The sequence below is a fragment of the Protopterus annectens genome, chromosome 12.part0 (genome assembly GCF_019279795.1).
Source record: "Protopterus annectens isolate FY-2018-M chromosome 12.part0, PAN1.0, whole genome shotgun sequence".
NCBI classification, from domain to species: Eukaryota; Metazoa; Chordata; order Ceratodontiformes; family Protopteridae; genus Protopterus; species Protopterus annectens.
In genome coordinates, this window is record NC_056746.1 from 855242918 (window position 1) to 855269686 (window position 26769).

The window sequence follows — 26769 nt, forward strand, 5'->3', positions numbered from 1 at the left end:
AAAGTTTTTTTTTCAACTGAAGCTGGTTGCAGAAACCTAGGTAAACAAAAGTAAAATAAATAAAATGAAATGTGTACTTAGCTGGCACACACAAGCTGTGACTAATGTTTCTGTCAACAAAATGAAAGTAATGCAGGTATGCAGAGCAGCTGTTATTATTATTTCTACTTTAATCCTACCAGGCAAAAAGCAGCTACTTTAGTTAGGTAATGGGGTTGGGGGGTATTTGTGAATTAAATGAGTTGACTGGGCTTGCCGTTTACTGTCATAATTGTGGCTTTGCAAGATTAATGTGTATTTGGGTAAAGTCAGTTGTCATACAAGCCTATGACTACTGTTTCTGTCCAACAGGCTAAATTCATACAATCAGTGATATTTTTGTTTTAATCCTGGCAGAGTCAAAGCAAATACTTTAGGATGGCAATTGATATGATGGCTATTTGCAGATGAAATGTTTGGCATTGTAGCTTTTGTGTAATACTTCTGACTTTGCACGAATAATGTGCATTTGGGTGAAATAACAAAGAATGCAAACTCTGACTAGATAGTATAGTGAGATCTCCAAATATCCTTAATTTTGATTTGGCATTGTACAAAATGTAGATTACTTCATACATTGCAGTATATGTTTACTACATCATGTGTAGCCATAACAGTTTCATACAGTCAAGACCAACCACTTTTTTACTGCTTAGAGGTATTGCAGCAGAACCTAAACACCTCAATAACTCTGAAATGTGCTTTAGTCTAGCATTGGTTGGTAGACTATTCAGCATATGCAATAGTGACTGAGTACTTATTTTATGTAAATTGGTAAGCATGGTTAGCATTGATCCCACTGTAACATAGCTCCACCTCTTTCTAGTTGGATCCACCCATTCAGCTGTCTTCTGAACCCCACCTTTGATTTGAAGTCACCAACCACCGCTGATACATACACACACACACACACACACACACACACACACATATATATATATATATATATATATATATATATATATATATATATACACACACATATATAATTATTATAGCACACTGAGAACATTCTTTGCATTGATGTCTGTTCTCCCTGTAGTTACCAGTCTGGTAGCATACACAATCACTTTTATTCCCTCCCTTTACTGCCATGACCCATTTAGTGCCCCTACTTACAGCATACATGGGATAATAGCCCCTTTTTACATGATAATGGGAAACATAACCTCTGGAGGATGTTGCACATTAATTCTTGCAGCTGTACACATGTGCTTCTGTGTGGGCCTATGGAGCTCCCAGGCTCTAACCAAGATGTATGCATGTATGTGTGGAGAGAGAGGACAATACCTCTCCAAGGGATCGATCCCATGTGTTTCCCCAGGAAGGTAAATCTGACCAGTAGCCCTTGAAGTCCAACCTTCTGGCCAGCTCTCTGACACTGGTATTGCTAGTTGAACCATAGTAGCTGACAGCATATTTAGGAACAAAGCCACTACACCAGAGAGACAGATGTAGCTTTTGGAGTTTTGATGTAAGGTACTATATAAATGAATAACTATAATGGTCAAGAAGAAGAGGATTAAGTACAAAACTTAGCAATAATAATTAATTTTTTTTCACCACTCAGTAACATTACAGGTGAGCTGGTTAGAACTACAGTAGCACAAGTGTAACAAAGATATGACAGCAGCAACATTTCATATTTATGCAGTTAATGAGACCACATGGAAATGCAGACTTATGGGCATTGAATGTGTGCCAAGTCACAGTCTTAAGTCAGCTTACATCCCTCTAAATAGAAGAAGCAGTTCACTGCATACGTGGCTCCCCACGTGTAAAATACCACATTGCTAACATATAGGAATTCCTTGTCATAATAGTACACTTTCAGTGCTGCAGCAATATAAAGAAGCCTGCCAAGGGCTTGTTTATGTGGTTTCCATTAAAGCAGCATTCCTTATGCACTGAATTTGCTGCCATTGCATTTTCTTTGCATTTTTTTATTTTTATACTGCAGTTAACCCCTGCTGGCACTGTAGCAATGAATGTTAGTAAATAGGTATCAGACTCCATATCAGAAGTGTGAAGCCAACAACTAAGCCCTGCTGCTGCAGGTAATAAAAGCAGACTGAGAAAGGACTGTAGTGATGTTATAACCTGCTATATTACCATTAAATCATTTGTTATATAAATCTCCCTACATGCCCCAAACATAGTGGGTACAGTCATCCACCACCCTGCTACTTTAACTTAGAGATCACTGGCCTTTGGACTAAGGAGAATACTAAAGGTTACCACAAATTTAGGTTTAGTATATATACACAGGATTTGTATTTTAAGTTTCACTATTCCAAGAACTGCAGTTGCAGTCCTTGCAAAAACAATGAGAATCCAAGATAACATGTATTTTACTTTCACATTCCACAAGGATTGGTGTTGTGCAAGTGAACATAAAAAACAGCATGCATCACTACATAAACATCAAATAAATGTCAGTGATAAACTATTTAACTTGGTTGTATCTTTGAGAAACACAGCTTAGCAAGTATTCGTAATTAAAATTTTACTTATTTGACAAGTTTTATAACTATATAGATATTTTCTCATGTCAGACTGTTTGATGTGTCCTGTTGCAGAAACCTTATTTGTTACTTAGATCCACAGAAGTAGACTCAGTACTACAAATAAACAATTACAGTCCTATAAGTTACCTGGATTCCAGTGAGGATGAGGGGGAGAAGGAGGAGGAAGCACACAGTAAGTATATTGCATAGGCAACACTTTTGTTATGCAAGTTTCATTATATTACATAATGAGTGTCAAAAAGACATTTTAGTCTGAATACTGACCTGTATAATGTGTATTTGCTACTTCCTACCACCTGCTCTTGCCCACTCCCTTCCAGCTGTCATTTTTGAAGGCCTGTAGAGATTCATAACTCACTAGCTACACAAAGGCATTTATAATGTATACAGCTATGTCTGTGACAAATTATTCTGTCAGGTCAAAGTTAAAGTAAACTATCACCATCTGCTTCTGATAGCCCCTCCTCCATAATTGCACCTCAAGTTCCATGCACTTAAAATTACCAAGTTGTGTGCACCCATGTCTTTCTGTCCTATCTTCAACTAAATTTGCTGCTTTCATTTTCTGTTTATATTTCTAGTTATTCACAGAATTATATCATGCCCTTACTCTAGATGTTTGCCAGTTGTTACGCATTTTTTTTCTTATAGGGTATCCCAAAATGCATGCAGTGTTCCATATATGGCCTCATCAGCATGTAAATGTATAAACATCTTGTCTCTGGCATCTATAACCAAGTAGTATATAATGTAACACTTGTTTTTTCCTGATTCCCTTTCTCCTTTGCTAAGGTACAGAATAACTTCATGCAACATGATTCAGCACAGTACAATGATCTTCCTTATTGTAAAACAACACGCATAGATGGGACACAGTAATCAAGGTCTTGTCTCCCAGAGCAAAGAAACTACAATCATTTTATAATACAAAAGCTTATGAACAAACATTTTATCTATCAGACTATAGCTACTGACCAATTAAACTGAATACCTTTTGTATTATTCTGCTTACTAAGAATCTGCAGACCCCTTATATGTCCCTTTCCTTATTAGGCACAAGTTCTGATCTTCCGTGTTGGTCCTTAGGAAATGCTAAAACAGTGTAAGAAACTTCTCTGTGTGGAAGATTTTCAGTCCATATATCTCTAGTTAATCACTGTATAGTAATCAGATCAGACAAAAGTAGTAGAAGTAGCAAACTTAAACTCGTCTTAAGTAAAAAAAAAAATAATAATAAAAAATGTATAACTGTACAGAATTACTAAGTATTCGAAAGTAATCCAAGCAAGGCAGGCAGTCAGTTTCCAGTCGAAAATCCTTTATTAAGTACACAGACAAGCAATCCAAGTAAAACAAAAATAGAGTAATAGTTTCCTCACAAGCTTTCTAAATATATGTATATGCTTTTTATCTGGTAAGGGAGTGGTTTATTGTGCTGCAAAACAATGTGTTATTGGTACACATGTTAAATTCACATCCCTTCCCCCATCAGTGTGACATTCGAGCTGGTCCTGCCCTACTTAGTAGCTGTCACAATAATATAACCCTTACATACTTTAAATAAATATTATAATGATGTGGTACCTCTTATTTAACCAGATTATTAAGTTTCTGATTTTTATCCAAGACCAATATACTACATGGCTGGAAATATATCAACCTTAGTCCATTTGGCAATCAAAAATATATATAACTGTATACATATACACTTTGCATGCAAAAAATCAATTGTAAAAATTATATTCTATTTTCATAACCTATTGTTAACAAAGATCGTATTTGTCCTTCTAGACTTCTTCAGGTTTGTGTACAAGAACCCTAAAAACTATCTATAAAAATATATATAAATGTATAACAATTTTAATTACACACCATTTTGAATAAAGTGGAAAAAAAGAGAACCAGAAAAAGAAAAAAATAATAAGAAAAAATATGTGATGATGGAAACAAAATATACACTTAAATTACAACTGATTTAAAATGGTATTTAAAACCAACTGGTAGAATAAAATAAAATAAAATAAAATTAGTCATGTAAACAATGTGGCAATTTTCTAAGTTCCAGTGTACTTTTAATTGAACAGTAGTAATTTAGTCCAGGCTTCCTAAAAGAGTTCAGCTTTAATTGCCACATGAGTTCATGTTTCTCCAGAATATTCGGGATGTTTCCTTCAAGATCACCCACGTCTATGCGATCCAAGATCTGGAACTTAAAACCTGTGTGTCTTTTATGAAGAGAAAGGTGTTTGGCTAGTGCATTATTTTTACATCCAGAGTGGATTTCTGACAGATGACATGAAAACCTACACTTGAGTTTATTTACAGTCTTGCCCACATAGAATGCATCACATTCACTGCACTGTACCCTGCAAATTACTTTTGTAGTGTTACAGTCACTCCTGCACTGGTCTTAATGATTTTCTTTAAATAAGGGCAATAAAAACTATCACCTTGCTGTATAAATATACAAAATGTACAATTAGTTTTGCAGCTTTTAGTGTTTCTCTCATATGGTCTAGGTTTAAATTCAACAAAACGTCTAATGTTCCTGGCCTTCCTATAAACAAAGGATGGGGCTTCACCTAAGATGTTAATCAGAAAAGGGTTTCCTGTGACAATGTTGCAGTTTTCTTCAATAACATTTTTGATACTGTGATCATCCAAAGTGTATGCCAGGATAAAGCTATTTTTGCATTTGTTATTCACTGTGGAATTTCTTAACATTCTCCTATTGGGGAGGTTGAGTGAAGGTGCTTCAGTCCTTTTGAGCTCTATAATGGGTTCCAGGATGTTTTTTAATGTCTGACTTTCATAGCCTCTCACTAGAAAATCATGCCCTAAGTTGTTCAGGTTTCTCAAAAATGGTTCCATCTCTGTGGTAATTCTAGTTAATCTATAGCCTTGGGACTTCACTACATTATACTCGGTTTTTGTAGGATGTAGACTTTTACTGTGGAGTAATAAGCTAACCAGTGTTGGTTTTCTGAATAGATCAGTGGTGATTTTGTTATTGTTGGTGTCCTTGGAAATCTGCATATCTAAGAAAGTGGTTGAATTATAGATATGGAAAGAGGTAAACTTCAGGAAGGGGGTTGTTTGATTGAGGTAAGTAATAAAATCTCCAAGCTGCAAGGTGTCACCTTCCCACACAATAAAGATGTTGTCAATAAAATATAAATAGCATGTAATATGCTGCATGTAGTCTGTGTTGTTTAAAACAAAGTCCGCCTCCCACTTGCCCAGGGCTATGTTAGCTATGCTGGGTGCCATGGGAGCCCCCATTGCTATACCAGTTTTTTGTTTGTAAAGAAAAGTATCATACAAAACCCTAAACATTTCAACCCTCTTAAACTTCTACCTTCTCAATCCCCTATTTGATTCTGTGAAACATCACTCATTTCAAGTATGTTTAAATGACTGGACAATAACAGCAGGTTTTCAAATAAGAAGACACATTTCCCATGCAATTAGACATTCTTATAGGTTCATAGGTTCATAGGTAAGTACTCGGCTATCTGCCCAAGGGCATTTATAATCCTAGCTAGAGTGTGTTGGCTTTTGCCACCCCCTTAGATTAGTTCCCTGTGCCTCTGACCAGCAGAGCCATTAGTTCCCTGCACCTCTGTCCAGCAGAGCCACTGCAGTGATCTCTGGGATAAATGTTCTGTTTTCCATCCACCTGTCAAGGTTGCTCTTGAAGAGTGCTAGTGAGGGGCTCTGCCTGATGTATATTGGAATCTTGTTCCAAAGTATGAGGAGTCTCTAGGTCAGTAATCTATCCCTCCAGCATGTCCTATTTATCATTGTGGTAAGGTTTATATCCCTAGAGTGTGTGGCTCTCAGGGATTTTTTTTTTTTAGGTGGAGCATATCCATCAATTCTGGGTTTGACATGGCCTTGTATGTCAAGCAGAGATCACCTCTGAGTAAGCGGTATGCAATCAAGTACAGCTGGAGTTTCTTTAGTCGGGCTGCATAGGTCATCTGTTTGAGGCCAATAATCCTCTTAGTGAGGTACTTTTGTGGTCTTTCCAGCTGTTGCAGGTGTCTTGTAAGGTACATCCCAAATGGAGCATTGTATTCTTTAAAGGGTCTAATAAGTGATGAGTAGAGAGGCACAATAACCTCCATTGTTCTGGATGCAAATCCTTTTGAGATTAGATGAGCCATGTAGAAGGATTTTCTAACCACCTTGGCAATATGATTATCAAAGGAGAGATTGAAATCTACTTGGGTCCCCAGATCCCTTATTACTTTTTCTACATTTAGGGGACTACCACCTATGTGGTAGTTCATGGGTACTTTGTTTTTTTCCAAAGGGGATGACTGTGCACTTTTTGGCATTCAGCTTGAGGCCATGATTTTGACACCAGGTATCCGTCTCAGTGAGACCCTTCTGGAGGGTGTCTGCATTAGCCAGAGAATTGATTATGGCCCCTGGTTTGCAGTTGTCTGTGAACTTGGTCAGCCAAAGTCCTCCTGTGCTTGTCTTTACCTCTGAGAAGTATATACCGAACAGGAGGGGTCCTTGGACCGAGCCCTGGGGGACGCCACTTGTAACCGGTATAGAGTCGGACCCAGAGTCTGCAACTCTCACTGTGTGAGTTCTGTCCATGAGCCAATTTTCAACCCATCTCGTGATGTAGGGGTTAATGTTCAGGTTGGTGAGTTTGTCTATAATACCAGAATGGGGAATGGTGTTGAAAGCCTTTGCAAGGTCTAGGTAGGCTGTGTGGACCTCCTTACCCTCATCTAATGCCTTGGTAACTGTCTCAAAGAAGTCCACCAGCTTTAGGAGGCATGATCTGCCCATAACAAAGCCAAACTGGGTGGAGTCCAAGGTTTGGAGGTTCCCAATGTCTCTGTTAATGAGTTCTATGATGATGTGCTCCATAGCCTTGCAGACCAGGCTAGTCAGGCTTATAGTGTGATAGTTCCCGGGGTCCATTGTGGCGCAACCTTTGTGGAGTGGGATAACTGTTGCTGTGTGCCACTCTATGGGTATGTAGCCTGTAGAGAGGCTGAGTTTGAACAGTGTGTTTAGGTGAGGGGTTAGTTCATTTTGGGGAGCTCTTGTAAGTCACAGCCTGGGACACCATCCGGTCCCATTGAGGCTGTGTTTTTGGCTTTGGATAAGGTTGTTTTAACCTGTGTGTCAGTGATTGCTGGGATCTTACATTCTTCTGGTATGGTTATGGGCCCTTTAGGGGGAGAGAGGAGTGTGAAGTTTGCACTAAACCTGCCTGCCAAAATGTTGGCAATATCAGTCAGTTCAGTGTATTTTGTGCCATTCTGCACCAAGTCAGAGCAGATCTCAGAGTTTCCACTTAGGTTCTTGACATAGCTAAAACACGCTTTGTGGTTATCTTTGGAGTCCTTGGCAATTTTTCTTTCTAAGCTACATTGGATGATTTAATGAGGGATCATAGTTTCTTGCTGATACTGATCAGGGATGTCTTTCCTTCTATGGATTTTGCTCTTATCTGTACTAGTTTCCTCCTTCTATTGTAGAGCCTGTTTATGGCAGGGGTCCACCAGACTAGTTTCCTTTTCTTGGAGGAGTGAGTCTTGGTTTTAATTGGGATAGCATGATCCATGCATTCCTGCAGATGATCATAGAGTGCCTTTGTATAGGTTTCAGCAGCTTGGACAACATTGTCCAGTGGCGTGGGGGCTGTGAACCTTTCCACCTTGGTCTTAAGCAATGTGAAGTTTGCTTTCAAAAAGTTTTTAATGGTGGTTTCCTTGATTGGGGTTGGGAGCGGAGTGTGAATATCCAGAGTGATTAGTCTATGGTCTGATCTAACCAGTGAAGGGTTGATGTCAGATTTGGAACACCGGTCGCCCATGTTGGTGATGACCAGGTCAAATATGTTGTTCCCTCTGGTGGGGGTGTTGACCAGTTGATCCAGCGCATTCGAGTTTATAAATTCTAGGAAGTGTTGGGCAAGTGAGTTAGTACTTGAGTAGTTCTCCCAGTTAATGTTTGGGTAGTTGAAATCACCCAGTATTAGGGTGTTTGGTAGGACCTTCATATTTCCCAGTGTCCCCAGAAATCCAGAATGGGGGTCTTGGGTCATGGTGGGTGATCTGTAGCAAGCTACAATTTGGATTGCAGTATTGCCCATTGTTAGTTGCACTTGGATGATCTCTGATGCATTGTGCTGCACCACTAACCTGGAGGCATGAGTATCCTTGATGAATATGGATACACCCCCGCCTTTTGCATTTCGGTCCAGGTTCGGTGGCCGAAAGGTATGGTATGAGTTATAGCCTCATAGTGCTTAGGTGCTCTCTGGAGCCTTAAACCAGGTTTCTGTTACTACACAGATATTGATGTTCTCCATACTGAAGAGTGCCTCGAGTGTGTGCATTTTGAGGTTTAGACTTCTGGCGTTGAGTAGCATTGCCCTCAGTTTTTGGTTACTTGTGCTATGTGCGAAGCAATGTGGCTTGTCGAGCATGTCATCCCAGGCAGACAGATACTGGATCCCCTTTGAATGACACCAGACTTAGCCAATTGTTGAAGTTGATCATTTTTTCTTTATACTGTGGCATCATTCTTGGTGAGGGCAGGATGCTACTCAGGGTCAGGGTCATACCTGCCTGGGCTACATGATCAGAGAGCTTTTCCATGTCTCTTTTCATGTAGTCCAGGGAGGTACATCTCAAGGCATTCACACCAACATGTACAATGACAGAGTTATATTTGTACTTGTTCTGGAGTGACCTGAGTGCTTGTGTTATGTGGCAGATCCTGGCACCTGACAGGCAGCTAACTGTAACCTTCTCCTTGTCCAGCCTAGTTAGTGGGACATCAATGTGCCTGATTATAGAGTCACCTATCACTATTGTGTTGGGTATGTTATTTTGCCTTAAGGGCTGTGATTGCGTGGCACACTGATTATGTGAGGTATGTGTTTCATGGTAGATGATGGGTTGTGGAGGTTGCTTGGATATCTGCTTTGGAGGTTTCTGTTGTTTTTGCAGATTTTTATTTAGAGCCTCCGAGTATGTTTTCGTGTATTTATGTGTGTTGTTTGCCTGTGTTGGTTTGTTAGGTTTATGTGAGACTGGTGGTGTATTGCAAGTATTACCCTTCTCCTTTTGGCAGTCAGTTACAGTCTGGGGTTGAGAGAGCTTTGCCTCCAGTCTGGCTGTATAATTGCATCTCTCGCATATATTAGTGTTTGGTGGTAGGAGGAGAGGGTTGTCTGTGGACATGAGGCAGTTGTAACATTGCCTCAAAATGCCCAGATTCACCAGATGGACTGGAGAGTACACTGGAAACTGCCCTTTGGACATGCCTGAATAGGTAGAGTGAGCTGTTTTTCTGAATGACTTGTGGGGATGACTAGAGAGCCTTGTCCTTCTGGTCAGTATAAGGGGGGGCTAGTTCTAGGGGTATTTAGTGCTTGTTATGAGTTTTAAGCAAGTGCTGGGCTATAAAATGAATGGTTTGAGTGCTAAAGTTGAAGGTTTGTCTAGTTCCAAGGGAAAAACTGAAGAGTAGACTTTGTGGAGTCAGGAATAGTTTAACCCTAGCTAACAGCGCTGCCCAGCTTGCAAAACTGCGCACTTGAGTAGGAAGCCAGTAACAGTTAAAAATACAATTTACAACAAAAAATGAATTTTAAAGTGCAGGCACAAATAAATGCAATTTCAGTGTAAAATTAGCGTTCTGAGAAGCAATAAACACCAAAAATGAGCGTTTAGGTGGAAATAGCAATAAGTAACAAGAAAAAACAAAACAAATGGAACTTAAACACTCCAAAGTCTCTCCTTTTGTCTCTCTGGCATTATAGGTCTCTACAGGACACCTGGGCAGGATCTGCTGAGCTTATATAAACACAAAAATCGCGCAAATGTGGTTTTTATATCAGAAAGATTAAAGAGATAGAAATTAGCCCAAAATGGCCAATAAAACTATAGTTTCTGGGCAGAAACCACTCCTCCAAGGGCTGGTATGCTGTTCAGAGCTCCCTACTCTCACTGGTGAACAAAGAAGCTTCCTTTTTGCCCAAGTAAGGTAGGGCCAAACACCAAAGCTTAAACACATTCCAGGTACCAGCAGGTATCTAAAACTGGATTTTTCTAGCTTAGTAAGGCGGGAAAATAGCAATATTTTTGGGGGGTTTTTTTGTTTTTTTTTTCAAGAAAACAGTTTAGAAACAAATGCAAAAACACTTTTATAGTACAGTAATGACTGTTGTACTTGAGTAGGAAGCCAGTAACAATTAAAAATACAATTTACAAGAAAAAAATGAATTTTAAAGTGCAGGCACAAATAAATGCAATTTCAGTGTAAAATGAGCATTCTGAGAAGCAATAAATGCCAGAAGACAAGCGTTTAGGTGGAAATAGCAATAAGCAACAAGAAAAACTAAAACAAATGGTACTCAAACACTCCAAAGTTTCTCCTTTTGTCCCTCTGGCATTGTAGGTCTCTGCAGGACACCTGGGCAGGATCTGCTGAGCTTATACAAACACAAAAACCGCGCAAATGTGGTTTTTATATCAGAAAGATTAAAGAGATAGAAATTATCCCAAAATGACCAATAAAACTTCAGTTTCTGGGCAGAAACCACTCCTCCAAGAGCAGGTAGGCTGTTCAGAGCTCCCCACTCTCACTGGTGAACAAAGAAACTTCCTTTTTGCCCAAGTAAGGTATGGCTAAACACAGAAGCTTAAACACAGTCCAGGTATCAGCAGGTATCTGAAACTGGACTTTTCTAGCTTAGAAAGGCAGGAAAATAGCAAAATTTTTTTTTTGTTTTTGTTTTTCTTTCAGGAAAACAGTACAAACAAATGCAAAAACACTTTTATAGTGCAGGATGGCTGTCACACTTGAGTGGGAAGCCAGTAGCAGTTAAAAATACAATTTACAACAAAAAATGAATTTTAAAGTGCAGGCACAAATAAATGTAATTTCAGTGTAAAATGAACGTTCTGAGAAGCAATAAATGCCAGAAAATGAGCATTTAGGTGGAAATAGCAATAAGCAACAAGAAAAAAAAAAAAAAAAAAAAGGGTACTCAAACAATCCACAGTCTCTCCTTTTGTCACTCTGGCATTGTAGGTCTCTGCAGAACACCTGGGCAGGATCTGCTGAGCTTATACAAATACAAAAACAGCGCAAATGCGTTTTTTATATCAGAAAGATTAAAGAGATAGAAATTAGCCCAAAATGGCCAATAAAACTACAGTTTCTGGGCAGAAATCACTTCTCCAAAGGTAGGTAGGTTGTTCAGAGCTCCTCACTCTCACTGGTGAACAAAGAAACATCCTTTTTGCCCAAATAAGGTATGGCCAAACACAGAAGCTTAAACACAGTCCAGGTATCAGCAGGTATTTGAAACTGGACTTTTCCAGCTTAGTAAGGTGGGAAAATAGCAAATTTTTTTTGTTTTTTTTTTCAAGAAAACAGTAGAAACAAATGCAAAAACACTTTTATAGTGCAGTAATGGCTGTCGCACCTGAGTGAGAAGCCAGTAACAGTTAAAAATACAATTTACAACAAAAAACATATTTTAAAGTGCAGGCACAAATAAATGCAATTTCAGTGTAAAATGTGCATTCTGAGAAACAATAAACTCCAGAAAACGAGTGTTTAGGCAGAAATAGCAAAAAGCGACAAGATAAAACAAAAATAAAATGGTACTTAAACACTCCAAAGTCTCTCCTTTTGTCTCTCTGGTATTGTATGTCTCTGCAGGACACCTGGGCAGGATCTGCTGAGCTTATACAAACACAAAAAACACACAAATGCGTTTTTTATATCAGAAATATTAAAGAGATAGAAATTAGCCCAAAATGGCCAATAAAACTACAGTTTCTGGGCAGAAACCACTCCTGCAAAGGTAGGTAGGTTGTTCAGAGCTCCTCATTCTCACTGGTGAACAAAGAAATGTCCTTTTTGCCCAAGTAAGGTATGGCCAAACACAGAAGCTTAAACACAGTCCAGGTATCAGCAGGTATCTGAAACTGGACTTTTCTAGCTTAGTAAGGCAGAAACAAAGAAAACAAATTGAGAAAACTGACTGAAGGTCCACAGAGTACAAAAAAATCTTTAGCGAACAAACCAATGTAGACCACCACAATCCTTCGATAAAACACTAATTTAATATGACAAGGCAAAATTCAACAAGCAGTTTTTAACACAGATAAGCACTTTCAGGCTCTGCCCTTCTTCAAATGAAATAAAAACAATCTTAGTCATATTTAAATAATTAATTCAAAACAGTTTCCAACCAATCAAAATTTATACTGCACCCTCCTATCTTTGAGGGCGGGTTTCATAGGAACAAATTCATTTAGTCCTGGTGTCCTATGGGCTAAAAGCTCAATTATCCACTTTGCTTCTTCTCTCTCAGTGGCATCTACTAGGCTACCCTTTCTTATACTAGGAAATACATTTGCAATAGCTCTAAATCTAAACTGATGGTCATTATTTACTTCTATATGTTTATAAAGTGCATTGTGCATATTTCTAGTTCTTATGCATGAAAGATATTGCAGAATTCTCACTTTAAACATATTATTTGTTTTTCCCACGTAAAATGCTTTGCATTGCTGACACTCAGCTAAATAAATTATATTCTTTGTTCTACAATTGGCTTTTGCTTTAAAATTAAATAATTTCCCTATTACTGGATGCTTAAAAACAATCTCTTTATTAATACAGTGACATGCTTTGCATAGCCCACATGGTTTTGTACCTACTTGACAAATGGAACTTTTCTTGTGGTTACTCTTTTCTTGTGTTAAAAATGTCTTTCAGATTTGTATTTCTTCTAAATCCAAATTTGGGTTCTATCCCTACAATTTCTTTTATTTTATCATCAGATAAAAGTATATGCCAATTTTTCTTAATAATGTCACATACACCATGTATCGTGAATGTCATTCTATTAGATGCAAATTTATGGCCATGTTGCTCTTCTGATGAAATTGTCTTTAATGAAGATACAGATTTTCTATGTATATTACCCTGACTTAATTCACTTACTATTAACCTTTCATTATAACCTCTATTTTTAAAAATATGTTCCATATTCATCAATTCTTCCTCAAAATCACTATCTTTAGTACAAAGCCTTGAGGCTCTACTTACCTGACCCCTTATTATATTCTTATATGTATGTCTGGGGTGCATACTATCATAAGTAAGTAAATTATTTTTCCAGCATTCTTTTTGAAACAAGGAAGTAACAAAGCCAGATCTTTCTTTTTTAATTCTGACATCCAGAAAATCTATAGCTTCATCTGAGCATGTGAGAGAAAATTTGAAAAAAGTTGTGGTATATTCCAAATATTCTATGAAAAGTACTAGTTCTCTCTCTTTTCCCCTTCCCATAAAATAAAAACATCATCCACAAAACGTCTATAAAGAAATAGATGCTTTTTCCATCTGTTTTGGCCCCCTAGCACAAAACATCTCTCCCAAAATGACAAAACCAAATTTGCATATGTATTAGCACAGGGGGTGCCCATGGCTAGCCCCTGTGTTTGTCTATATACTTTGTCATTGCATATAAATACATTGTTGGATAAAACCAAATTCAAGCATTTACTTATTGTAAATAATTTCCTATCATCTGATTCACCCATTTCTTTGCATAGTTCACAAACAGCATTCATGCCATATTCATTTTCTATCACTGTAAACAAATTTACAACGTCTAATGTGACCATTAATACTTCTTTTCCACATATATCAACATTTTTGATGGCTTCCAAAAATTGTTGTGTATCTTTCAAAATTTCTATTATTCTTGTTGTATATGGTTTTAAAGTATATTCTAACCAAATAGATACATTTTCAGTTACCCATTTTCTACCTGAGACTATCGGTCTCAGTGGGGGATCTTTATAATTTTTATGTAACTTGGGTAGTGCTTTGAAAATAGGTGTTACCGGATATTCTATTAATAGAAATTCACTAAGATCTTGGTCTATAGTATTGTTATCCAACATACATTTAATACTGTTATGAACTCCTATTATGATGTTGTTAAGTTCTAATGGACTAATTTTCAAGTAGGTATTACCTTCTATTAATAAATTGTTTAATTTAAAATAATAATCATCCTTATTTAATATAACAACCGCTCCACCTTTATCTGCCTGTTTTATTATGATATTATCATTGTTCTGTAAATTTATTAATGCTTGTTTTTGTGTATTTGTTAAATTAAAATATTTCTGATTTTTTCATTCTTCCAAATATTTATATAAATCAGTTTCACATACTTTAAGAAACATTTGCATGGTAGAATTGAGTGGTGGCATGAATGTACTAGGTTGTCTCAACATATGCTGTCTATTTTGTTGGTTAAATAAACTTTGCAACATTACTTTTCTACCATAAAACATCATATCCATGACTATTTCATTAAAACAGCTTTCTCTACTTGGTACGAAGGACATACCTTTGTTTAAAACAAATAATTCATCATCATTAAGAACATAGTTAGATAAATTATAAACAATATTATCACCAGTCAATTTGATGTCCTTCTCTTTTTTGCCCCTTTGCCTTCGCTGCTGGCTCTCTTCCATTCTCCTTTTTTCTTCATTGGAGCTGGCAGTTGGGCTAAAAAATGCTCACCCTGCTGCACTGCTTCATTTGTCTTGGGCCTTGCACCCAAGTCCTTAGATTGGGTAACTACTGCATTTGGAACAGCAGTTACTAAAGAAACGTTCGTTGTTTCTTCTGATTCAGAACGTTGTATAGTCCTCTCTCCCAGAGGTTCCGTAGTTAAATTCGAACTCACTATTTCCACCGAGTTACTTTGTTTTGACCTAACGAATTGTTCATTACTGTTGTTCAAACGAAAAGTCTCTTGCGCTCTTCGAGCGCTATTCAGCGTGGTTCTACCTCGCATCACTTCCGCATATGATGTGTTGGTCTCAGTTAAAGAGACATTGGAACTGATTTCTTCTCTTTCCTCTCTCGGCCATATGAAGATGTTACCGGTCGTGAAATCTTTATAGTCGCGCTGTAGCTTTTTTACTTTTGTTTGTTGTAACCTCTGGTCAGTCATTGAAAAAGCACAGTATAGCTCGTCTAGTTTTTTAATGAATCTTTCTCCTTTAAATTCAGTCTCTAATTGCATTTGTAAAACACCAACTTCTGCTGTGAGTTTCTCTTCCTCTGGTGCAAAAAATTCCAGAAGTAATTTCATATATGAAAAGCTTGTATTTATGTTGATACGCTGCCATTTGGCTAGTAACTCTGGATAGTGTTCACCTTGTGAGGGCATACAAAACACCCTCATTCCTCTTGGTACTATGCCAAATTTTAAACAGGCTTCGAAATGATTTCTCTGCCATTGTAACTTGTTTAACTTATTAACTTTAAATGTCGAAGCCTGTTTAAAATTTGGCATAGTACCAAGAGGAATGAGGGTGTTTTGTATGCCCTCACAAGGTGAACACTATCCAGTTACTAGCCAAATGGCAGCGTATCAACATAAATATAGGCTTTTCATATATGAAATTACTTCTGGAATTTTTTGCACCAGAGGAAGAGAAACTCACAGCAGAAGTGGGTGTTTTACAAATGCAAATAGAGACTGAATTTAAAGGAGAAAGATTCATTATAAAACTAGACGAGCTATACTGTACTTTTTCAATGACTGACCAGGGGTTACAACAAACAAAAGTAAAAAAGCTACAGCACGACTATAAAGATTTCACGACCGGTAACATCTTCATATGGCCGAGAGAGGAAAGAGGAGAAATCCGTTCCAATGTCTCTTTAACTGAGACCAACACATCATATGCGGAAGTGATGTGAGGTAGAACCACGCTGAATAGCACTCGAAGAGCGCAAGAGACGTTTCGTTTGAACAACAATAATGAACAATTAGTTAGGTCTAAACAAAGTAACTCAGTGGAAATAGTGAGTTCGAATTTAACTACGGAACCTCTGGGAGAGAGGACTATACAACGTTCTGAATCAGAAGAAACAACGAACGTTTCTTTAGTAACTGCTGTTCCAAATGCAGTAGTTACCCAATCTAAGGACTTGGGTGCAAGGCCCAAGATAAATGAAGCAGTGCAGCAGGGTGAGCGTTTTTTAGCCCAACTGCCAGCTCCAATGAAGAAAAAAGGAGAATGGAAGAGAGCCAGCAGCGAAGGCAGAGGGGCAAAAAAGAGAAGGACATCAAATTGACTGGTGATAATATTGTTTATAATTTATCTAACTATGTTCTTAATGATGATGAATTATTTGTTTTAAACAAAGGTATGTCCTTCTTACCAAGTAGAGAAAGCTGTTTTAATGAAATAGTCATGGATATGATGTTTTATGGTAGAAAAGTAATGTTGCAAAATTTATTTAACCAACAAAATAGACAGCATATGTTGAGACAACCTAGTACATTCATGCAACCACTCAATTCTACCATGCAAATGTTTCTTAAAGTATGTGAAGCTGATTTATATAAATATTTGAAAGAAGGTAAAAATCAGAAATATTTTAATTTAACAAATACACAAAAACAAGCATTAATAAATTTACAGAACAATGATAATATCATAATAAAACAGGCAGATAAAGGTGGAGCGGTTGTTATATTAAACAAGGATGATTATTATTTTAAATTAAATAATTTATTAATAGAAGGTAATACCTACTTGAAAATTAGTCCATTAGAACTTAACAACATCATAATAGGAGTTCATAACAGTATTAAATGCATGTTGGATAACAATACTATAGACCAAGATCTTAGTGAATTTCTATTAATAGAATATCCGGTAACACCTATTTTCAAAGCACTACCCAAGTTACATAAAAATTATAAAGATCCCCCACTGAGACCGATAGTCTCAGGTAGAAAATGGGTAACTGAAAATTTATATATTTGGTTAGAATATACTTTAAAACCATATACAACAAGAATAATAGAAATTTTGAAAGATACACAACAATTTTTGGAAGCCATAAAAAATTTTGATATATGTGGAAAAGAAGTATTAATGGTCACCTTAGACGTTGTAAATTTGTTTACAGTGATAGAAAATGAATATGGCATGAATGCTGTTTGTGAACTATGCAAAGAAATGGGTGAATCAGATGATAGGAAATTATTTACAATAAGAAAATGCTTGAATTTGGTTTTATCCAACAATGTATTTATATGCAATGACAAAGTATATAGACAAACACAGGGGGTAGCCAAGGGCACCCCCTGTGCTAATACATATGCAAATTTGGTTTTGTCATTTTGGGAGAGATGTTTTGTGCTAGGGGGCCAAAACAGATGGAAAAAGCATTTATTTCTTTATAGACGTTTTGTGGACGATGTTTTTATTTTATGGGAAGGGAAAAAGAGAGAACTAGTACTTTACATAGAATATTTGGAACATACCACAACTTTTTTCAAATTTTCTCTCACATGCTCAGATGAAGCTATAGATTTTCTGGATGTCAGAATTAAAAAAGAAAGATCTGGCTTTGTTACTTCCTTGTTTCAAAAAGAATGCTGGAAAAATAATTTACTTACTTATGATAGTATGCACCCCAGACATACATATAAGAATATAATAATGGGGTCAGGTAAGTAGAGCCTCAAGGCTTTGTACTAAAGATAGTGATTTTGAGGAAGAATTGATGAATATGGAACATATTTTTAAAAATAGAGGTTATAATGAGAGGTTGATAGTAAGTGAATTAAGTCAGGGTAATATACATAGAAAATCTGTATCTTCATTAAAGACAATTTCATCAGAAGAGCAACATGGCCATAAATTTGCATCTAATAGAATGACATTCACATATAGTAGTAATATACATGATGTATGTGACATTATTAAGAAAAATTGGCATATACTTTTATCTGATGATAAAATAAAAGAAATAGTAGGGATAGAACCCAAATTTGGATTTAGAAGAAATAAAAATCTGAAAGACATTTTAACACAAGAAAAGGGTAACCACAAGAAAAGTTCCATTTGTCAAGTAGGTACAAAACCATGTGGGCTATGCAAAGCATGTCACTGTATTAATAAAGAGATTGTTTTAAGCATCCAGTAACAGGGAAATTATTTCATTTTAAAGCAAAAGCCAATTGTAGAACAAAGAATATAATTTATTTAGCTGAGTGTCAGCAATGCAAAGCATTTTACGTGGGAAAAACAAATAATATGTTTAAAGTTAAAATTCTGCAACATCTTTCATGCATAAGAACTAGAAATATGCACAATGCACTTTATAAACATATAGAAGTAAATAATGACCATCAGTTTAGATTTAGAGCTATTGCAAATGTATTTCCTAGTATAAGAAATGGTAGCCTAGTAGATGCCACTGAGAGAGAAGAAGCAAAGTGGATAATTGAGCTTTTAGCCCATGGGACACCAGGACTAAATGAATTTGTTCCTATGAAACCTGCCCTCAAAGATAGGAGGGTGTAGTATAAATTTTGATTGGTTGGAAACTGTTTTGAATTAGGTATTTAAATGTGACTAAGATTGTTTTAATTTCATCTGAAGAAGGGCAGAGCCCGGAAGCGCTTATCTGTGTTAAAAACTGCTTGTTGAATTTTGCCTTGTCATATTAAATTAGTGTTTTATCGAAGGATTGTGGTGGTCTACATTGGTTTGTTAGTAAGGCAGGAAAATAGCAAGATTTTTTTTTTCAAGAAAACAGTAGAAAGAAATGCAAAAAACACTTTTATAGTGCAGCAATGGCTGTCACACTTGAGTGGGAAGCCAGTAACAGTTAAAAATACAATTTTACGAATTTTAAAGTGCAGGCACAAATAAATGCAATTTCAGTGTAAAATGAACATTCTGAGAAGTAATAAACACCAGAAAATGAGCATTTAGGTGGAAATAGCACTAAGCAACAGGAAAAACAAAAAAAAATGCTACTCAAACACTCCAAAGTCTCTCCTCTTGTCTCTCTGGTGTTGTAGGTCTCTGCAGGACACCTGGGCAGGATCTGCTGAGCTTATACTATTACTGTGTATCTTCAGTTTAAAAACAGGTTTCCTCTGTGGTGCTTCTCATAACTCAGCTGATGCTGTTGTTAAGATTGCTGTGAATATGCTAAGCCATTTTCTCTGACTTAGGGTTCCCATGCATTTGTATCACACCTCTTTCTTCATCTTCTGCTGCTGAACAGTCAATTTCACATGTAGTTTCCTTCTGTTCTTGATATGCTCAATGCTTGTACAGACACTTAACAAAAACAGTTTTATGAGCAATAAACATATGTCTATGTTTGTATGGAATAAAGAGACAGTTTGCATACCTTTCAATTTCAATTTCCCATCTCAAATAAGTTATCACACATTTGTCCAAAATCATTTAACACACTTTATTTACTATCTTCCTTTTGTCATAATTTTCTTTAACTGTGGCCAGTGGCACTTTTCATTTCTGTTTAATATGCACATTTTGTAACTGAATACTTTTTCTAGATGCAAAATGTTTCATGATCAACATTTCGGACATACATAAAATAATGCATAAAAGAATTATTATGATGGCAATTAGCATAACGAATTTTAAGACTTCCTTTCCATATAGAAAATAAACTTGTTAACCATGTTCATTGAGAGTTATGAGCTTTTTTTGGTAACAGACAATGCCACAGCCTTTTCTGTTATTTCTAAAAGACTATGAATGGCATATTCATTATTGGGTATAAACAAGCAGCACTTCTTTTTGGATGAGTGACCATGTACCTCCCCTACAAGCAAAGGTGAAATCAAGCAACATTAGATTCTGCAGCACTACACTACTTATGGCAGTCATTTCAATAATAATTTCATTCACTGATTCAGAAGTTGTACATTACTCAGTATCTTGAATAATTTAGACAGTTTTCTTAATTCCCAAATAGACTTTACTGTCCCAAAAGCAGGTAAAATACTCATTCCTGAAATGATATCATCACCAAAATCTATATGTGATAGTCTTTTGAATGCAGTCCATTCTAAATCTTCCTCTTATTTCGGCTTTTTCCTGGTTAGGGGTCACCACATTGGATCACCTGTCCGCTCATGATTGGCAGAAGAGTTTTACCGTGTTGGGTTGCCAGCCCAGGGCCCAACCTTCCACAGAAGGCACACACATGCATGCACTCACACCTAGGGCCAATTTAGAGTGTCCAATCCACCTTCAGCATGTCTTTGGGATGTGGGAGGAAACTGGAGCACCCGGAGGAAACTCGCGTGACCACAGGGAGGACATGCAGACTCCTCACAGAAGGCACTCCAGCTGAGGCTCGAACTAGAGAACCTCTTGCTGTGAGGCAACAACGCTAACCACTGCACCACTGTGGCTGCTCAGCAGTCCATTCTAAATCATGATGCTAAATCAAAGAAGCATCTATCTTTCCAACTGCATTTTTAATGTCATTTGTCTCCCTCTTTAGGTGAACATTGTGAATTTTCCCAATGGGTAAAGTCTCTGGATGTCAAATGGCTGGAATATCACAAACAATGTAATAACATCCCAAGCAGTCTGCCGATAACCAGGGGTAAGCTTGGTCTCCGCATATATAATAAAACTCACACAACATAGTCATGACCTGTTCTCCAGCCCTATTATATATTTGCTGGATAATATTGCAGTCACTCCACCCAACTAGAAGTGTTCTGCTGTTAACCTCACAAGTGTGTCCTTTTAAAGTCATTGATAATTGGGATGGAACCAGTCTAAAGGGGGTAACATTATGCCAAGGATGTTTTCTCTTTTTGTTTTTGGTTACCAAAATTGTTCCAAATGCTACTACTACTTCCGTCTCTGTAGCTGATATTGGAAACAATAGAATACCCCACCATGCATATGTGCAGATGCCCATCAGTTACTGACATTCATTGTCTTAGCATAAGTATACAGTGCAGCAGAAAAAGTATTAAACTTAGGACACTGTTCTAGTGATTGCCACTCAGTTTTAACCAAATGCTTATTTCTGTTAAAAAATGTTCAGTACTTACAGTCAAATGCCTTCTGATAAAAGAAGGAAATGAGATTGAAGGATGATAAATACCAATACAGTTATTTCAGTGATAAGTTTGTAGCAATATCAAGCAGACTGGTGCTGGAGACAATTTTCAAAAATTTGTAAACAAGGATGATAGACTCTGTTTTTACAGTTCAAAATGTACTGATTTATGAACAAATTCTACATTGGGTCCTGAGTTGGTGGAAGCTCTATGAGTGGCATGTGGCACCTGACTCATTTTCTGAATCCAGGACCAGTTCCCACTCATGATCCATGTAGATGACATTGCTGGATCACTAGGCCTCACATTTGGCCATGTAGATCTCCCTGTTTTTTTTTTCCTTCTGGTATGCAATGAATTGGTTCATCATCGATAATGGGGTCAGTTACTTTGTTGGCGTAATGTCCCATTGATATCCATCACTAGGGAGGGCCTTCTTAATATGTGAAACATGAATCCAAGAAGTCAGCCCTTCACATTGAATGTCTGTAGTTATCATAAGGAGAACCAGGAAAGGTTCTTTCCACCTTGGCCAAAGGGCATGATGTCTTGAGAAGAATCTGATGAGTAGCAAGTTTTAGGGTGACATCATGACAGGAGGCAGAATCAAGTTGCTTTTCAGCTGCAATAACCTGTGAATGAATATGCTGCAAGCTGAAATGACAGACTTGCAATAAAAAAATTGGATTTGTCAATATCTTGTAACTCCAAATTACCGGGCAATGGTGTAGCTAGTATTCTCATGGGTCTTCTCATAAGAATTTCATTGAGTAATATTTTCTAGCGGTGTCATCTGCACAGTGAATACTAAATACAACTAGAGTCAATGTCTCTAGCCATTTAAGGTTGGTCTTTTCACACAATTTTGCATTTCTGTTTTTTAAAGTCTGATTCATTCTACCAACAATCCCTGAAGCTTGAGATCTGTGTAGGCAATTGTATTGCATGTTCACTTTCAAAATTTTACAAGCTTGTTGTGTGACCTGACTTGAAAAATGGATGCTTCTGACTGATTGAATACAACAAAGAATAACAAATCTGGGCATTATTTCTAGTAATAATTTGTTGGTGACCATGGTCACATCATTCCTGATACATGGATAAGCTTTAATCCACCCAGAAAAAAAACATCCACAATTACCAAAATATATTTAAACTTTTGATATTGTGGGAGTTTGATAAAATCTCACTGTACTCAACAAAAAGGTCCCTATGACTTTCTGAAAGATTGCATAGGAACAGGAATATTCTTTGATACATTATATTCAACACATAATGTACAAGTATTTACAAAAGTGCTGAGTGACTTCAGAAATGTAAGGGAGTTTGTTTTATGAATCATAATATATTTGATTCTGCAGAGTCTCTATGCTCTAAGGTAATGTGAATCATTTTATTATTAGCTTTCTCTTTTCCTTTCTATATATACTTCTTCTAATTACATATAGTACAAGGTATTTAAATAACTCTCTCTCTCTCTCTTTTCTTCCTATTCTTTTTTGTTATCAATGTTCCTTTTCTCTCTTTTCCCCATTATAAGTATGTTACATACTTTTCCCTTTTAAATAACTACAAATGATGTATGTCTTCTAATTCTTCAGTAATAGTATAACTTGACTTAATACCAAAGTGCATTTTTTCTAGTGGGTCAGTGGTGGGGTAACAAGGTGTTTCTGATTAGTGTTTCTATCTAGATGGTTTAGACTCTTTGGTTAGATACATTTAAACATTAATACAGTACATTAATGGTGTTTTATAGATAGCTAAACATAAGTTTTATATATACTAGGTTCCTTTTTTTCCTCTCTCTCTCTGTCTCCCTGGCCTGGTTAACTGGTGGATAAATGATTGAAATGTTATAATATGATTTCTGATTTGAGGCAGCTGTTGTTACTTCTAAATAGCTGTTTTTATATGAAAGGGTTAATTTTTTCATGATGTTCATGTTTTATGAGGAAACTGGTGGTCTGTGTGACTGTTCTCATTGTGGACATGCACTGACAAGGCAGCTTGAGTGTTTTTTTTCTGCTTTCTGTAAACTCTAAAGCTTCACGATCTGAATTTCCCACTGAAAAGTTTTTTTTTTTTTCACTAGAGACAAGTTTTGTTGTGCATGAGCCTATTGAGATACTTTTTAACAAGTTTATGAAGCTGCAGCTTGAGGAAACAACAGCGATGACATCATTTGACCTTTTGAACTTGTTAAATGGTTGTACTTAGAATTCTTTTCTCTTGAAATTCTGTTATCCTTCACTAGATACTTTAAGTGGTAAATAATTAGTTCTGATAAAAGTGTTTAACTCCTTTGAAAATGCCTGTGTTCTCTTATAGATGCATACATTCTGCAGATTCAGTGACGCTATTAGTAACTAAAGGATATCAAGTGAACTAGGAGCTGCATTAAAAAACTCGGGGTTCCAAGATGGTCGTCGTCTAGAGTACACCTAGTTCACAGAGCTCCTCACAACTTTGGGAATACCGGCAATTTTAAATGCGGTGAGCCTGTTTATTTCGCAAGATATTCATAAAGTTACTTTCAAGGAATCAGCTTAAATACGTTTGAACTATTTTCTGACTAAAAATTACTTCAAAATTTAAGTAATTAATGTGATAACTCTTGGGGCCTTTGGATCAGTAGTCTCGTGCTCATTAGCAACACTGAAGATATTCATTTTCCCACTTCCAGAGACATTTCAACGATATGGCCGGTAATTCTGACAATATGGAAACTCAAGCTACTAAGGCCAAATTTTCTGCATCTTTTTCTCCTGACAAAGACAGTAGCTCCAAAAGGTTAAGAACAAATAAACAGTTAACTGAAACAACTAAAATAAATCCTAAAGAAAAAATTGATTCTAATTTTCATCTTGACGAGTTAAAAGCGGTACTTCAACCTATACAGAATTCTATTCAAGACTTCTCAGAGCAATTATCAGATTTTGGTAAATCTCTCTCTTCGATTATAAAAAGAATAGACTCACTGGAAAATACTCAACAAACAAATGAAATAGCCATAGATCTAATCAATAAAGAATTGCACGCCAAAGATGTGGTTATTGCGGACATGCAAACTAAATTATTAGATCTAGAGGCGAGAAGCCGCCGTAATAATATAATCATAAGAGGTTTACCTGAAAGTTATGAGCATCAAACTCTTCTGACTATCACAAAACAAATATTCTTGGCTTTATTACAAAATTATAGTAATCCAGATACTCTCATAGTGGAGAGAGCGCATAGAGCACTTAAATCCCGTCAAGATGCGACAACCCCGAGAATAGTATCTACAAAGTTGCTGAATTTTCAAGATACCCAAAAAATTCTGATACCAGCAAAGAGTCAAAAATTCCTTACCTGGAATAAACATAAACTTACATTCTCACAAGACTTACCCCCTCAAATAAAATTAAACAGGCAAAAGCTTTCCCCATTTTGCACAGACTTGATCAAGAAAGGAATAAAATTTCGTATGCAATATCCCAACACGCTGTCATTCATTTACAAAGAGAAAAAATACTCAACAAACAATGCTCAGGAAGCGAAAGATATATTTTTTAATATATTCAAGACTTTTCCTGATAATGTTTTACCTAATAAATAGGTTTATGTTAAATGTTTGGTTAACATATCTAGTGAATAGTAACTCACAATGTAAATTTCAGTTAGTTGGAACCTTTTGGAATAAGTTATAATTATTCAGTGTTAACCTAAACAAAACAAATCACATATATCCTCATATTTTTCCACCTGAAGTTTATTGAAAAAGATTTACTTGTTCAAACACTGTGAATGGACCACAAGATTTTTTTTCCCCTTGTTCGCGTATGGGAACTATAAATCCAGATGGATGAAGCGATGGGGCTCTTTTTTCGGTGAACTCCAGATATCTCCTTTCGTCAGCAGGTCTGCGAGGTTCGACTGAGGGCATTTGAAAGAGAGATGGAAAAATGTCATTTGTTCCGAATGAAGTCTAGATACGAAGATCATCAGCGGAATCTAGGTGAGTCCATGCAATGTTTGGAACAATTGTTTTCAAGCGACTGCGAAGGTGAGATCCCAAGTTGTTCATATGTGTGGTCCTGAAGTTAGTTTGTCTAACTAGATTACTCAACCAGGCTTGAATAACGCTAATACGTTGTTATACTCTAACCTGATGTGATGCGTTTTCGATGTTATGGCAAGTTGGGTCAGTTTTTTCTCTGCAATAAACACAGTACTAATTTTGTAACTGTATGGCAGTCTCATTTTAATTTCAAACTACCATAAGACACTGACCAGGAGGGAAAAAGTAAACTGATGCTCTGGGTTTCCACAATGCACAACGCATAATCTCCTCTCAACCAGCCGAGAAATACTAATAAGAACTTTCCTAAAAAATGTCTGAACAAATGATATGAACCAGAGATACAAATGAGACATTTATTAAATGGTAGCTGTGAGATAATATGGTAATAAAAGGCTTATATAAGCTGTCTAGCAGACCTGTGTATAAATTTAGGGCTGGCAGAAGTAAAGATGTATACTGTGATGGGAAGAGGGAAGAATAAAGTTCTAGACTGCGTAGGTCACAACAGGTCACCTATGTGGTGGCAGTACTGCATTGAGGGAAAAACAACAAACCAGCATTTCAGTGGTGTTGCCCTTTGCAATATGAGTTGTCACTTGTGTGAAACAAACCCCACTCCACACACTTTTAGTAAGTAACTTTTGCTGAACAGCCTTATTCTTGTATACAATAGACATGTTTTACTTTCTAGGTGTAAAAGGATAAATTAAGCTAATAGTACACTATACAGTTGCATATATGTAGCTCTACAATATAATACTGGAGTTTAACCTAAACATAAGGTTTCAGGTCTATCTGATATGAAAAAACGAACCACTAAGAGGTCTTGAAAATTGAAATAGAATTTCAGAATGTCTAATATGACATTTTATGTAGCTTTATAGACCAGAGAACTATACCCAAATAAGGTTGGTTTGTGTTGTACAAACTTGGCAATGCTAACCAGATGGAAAAAGCAGTCTGAGTACGAAATAATATTATTAGAATATGGTTTATTACTGACCTATGTAAATTGACTAAAATAAACATCTATAGTAAATTTGTGTAAGTAACATTTAAAATTGCTTATGTATTTTAATATTTATGCACAAAAAGGTTTAGAAATGTTTTAATACTGTGTTACTTATTAAGATATACTGTTATCTTTACTTTTTTCTTTTACAGTTTTG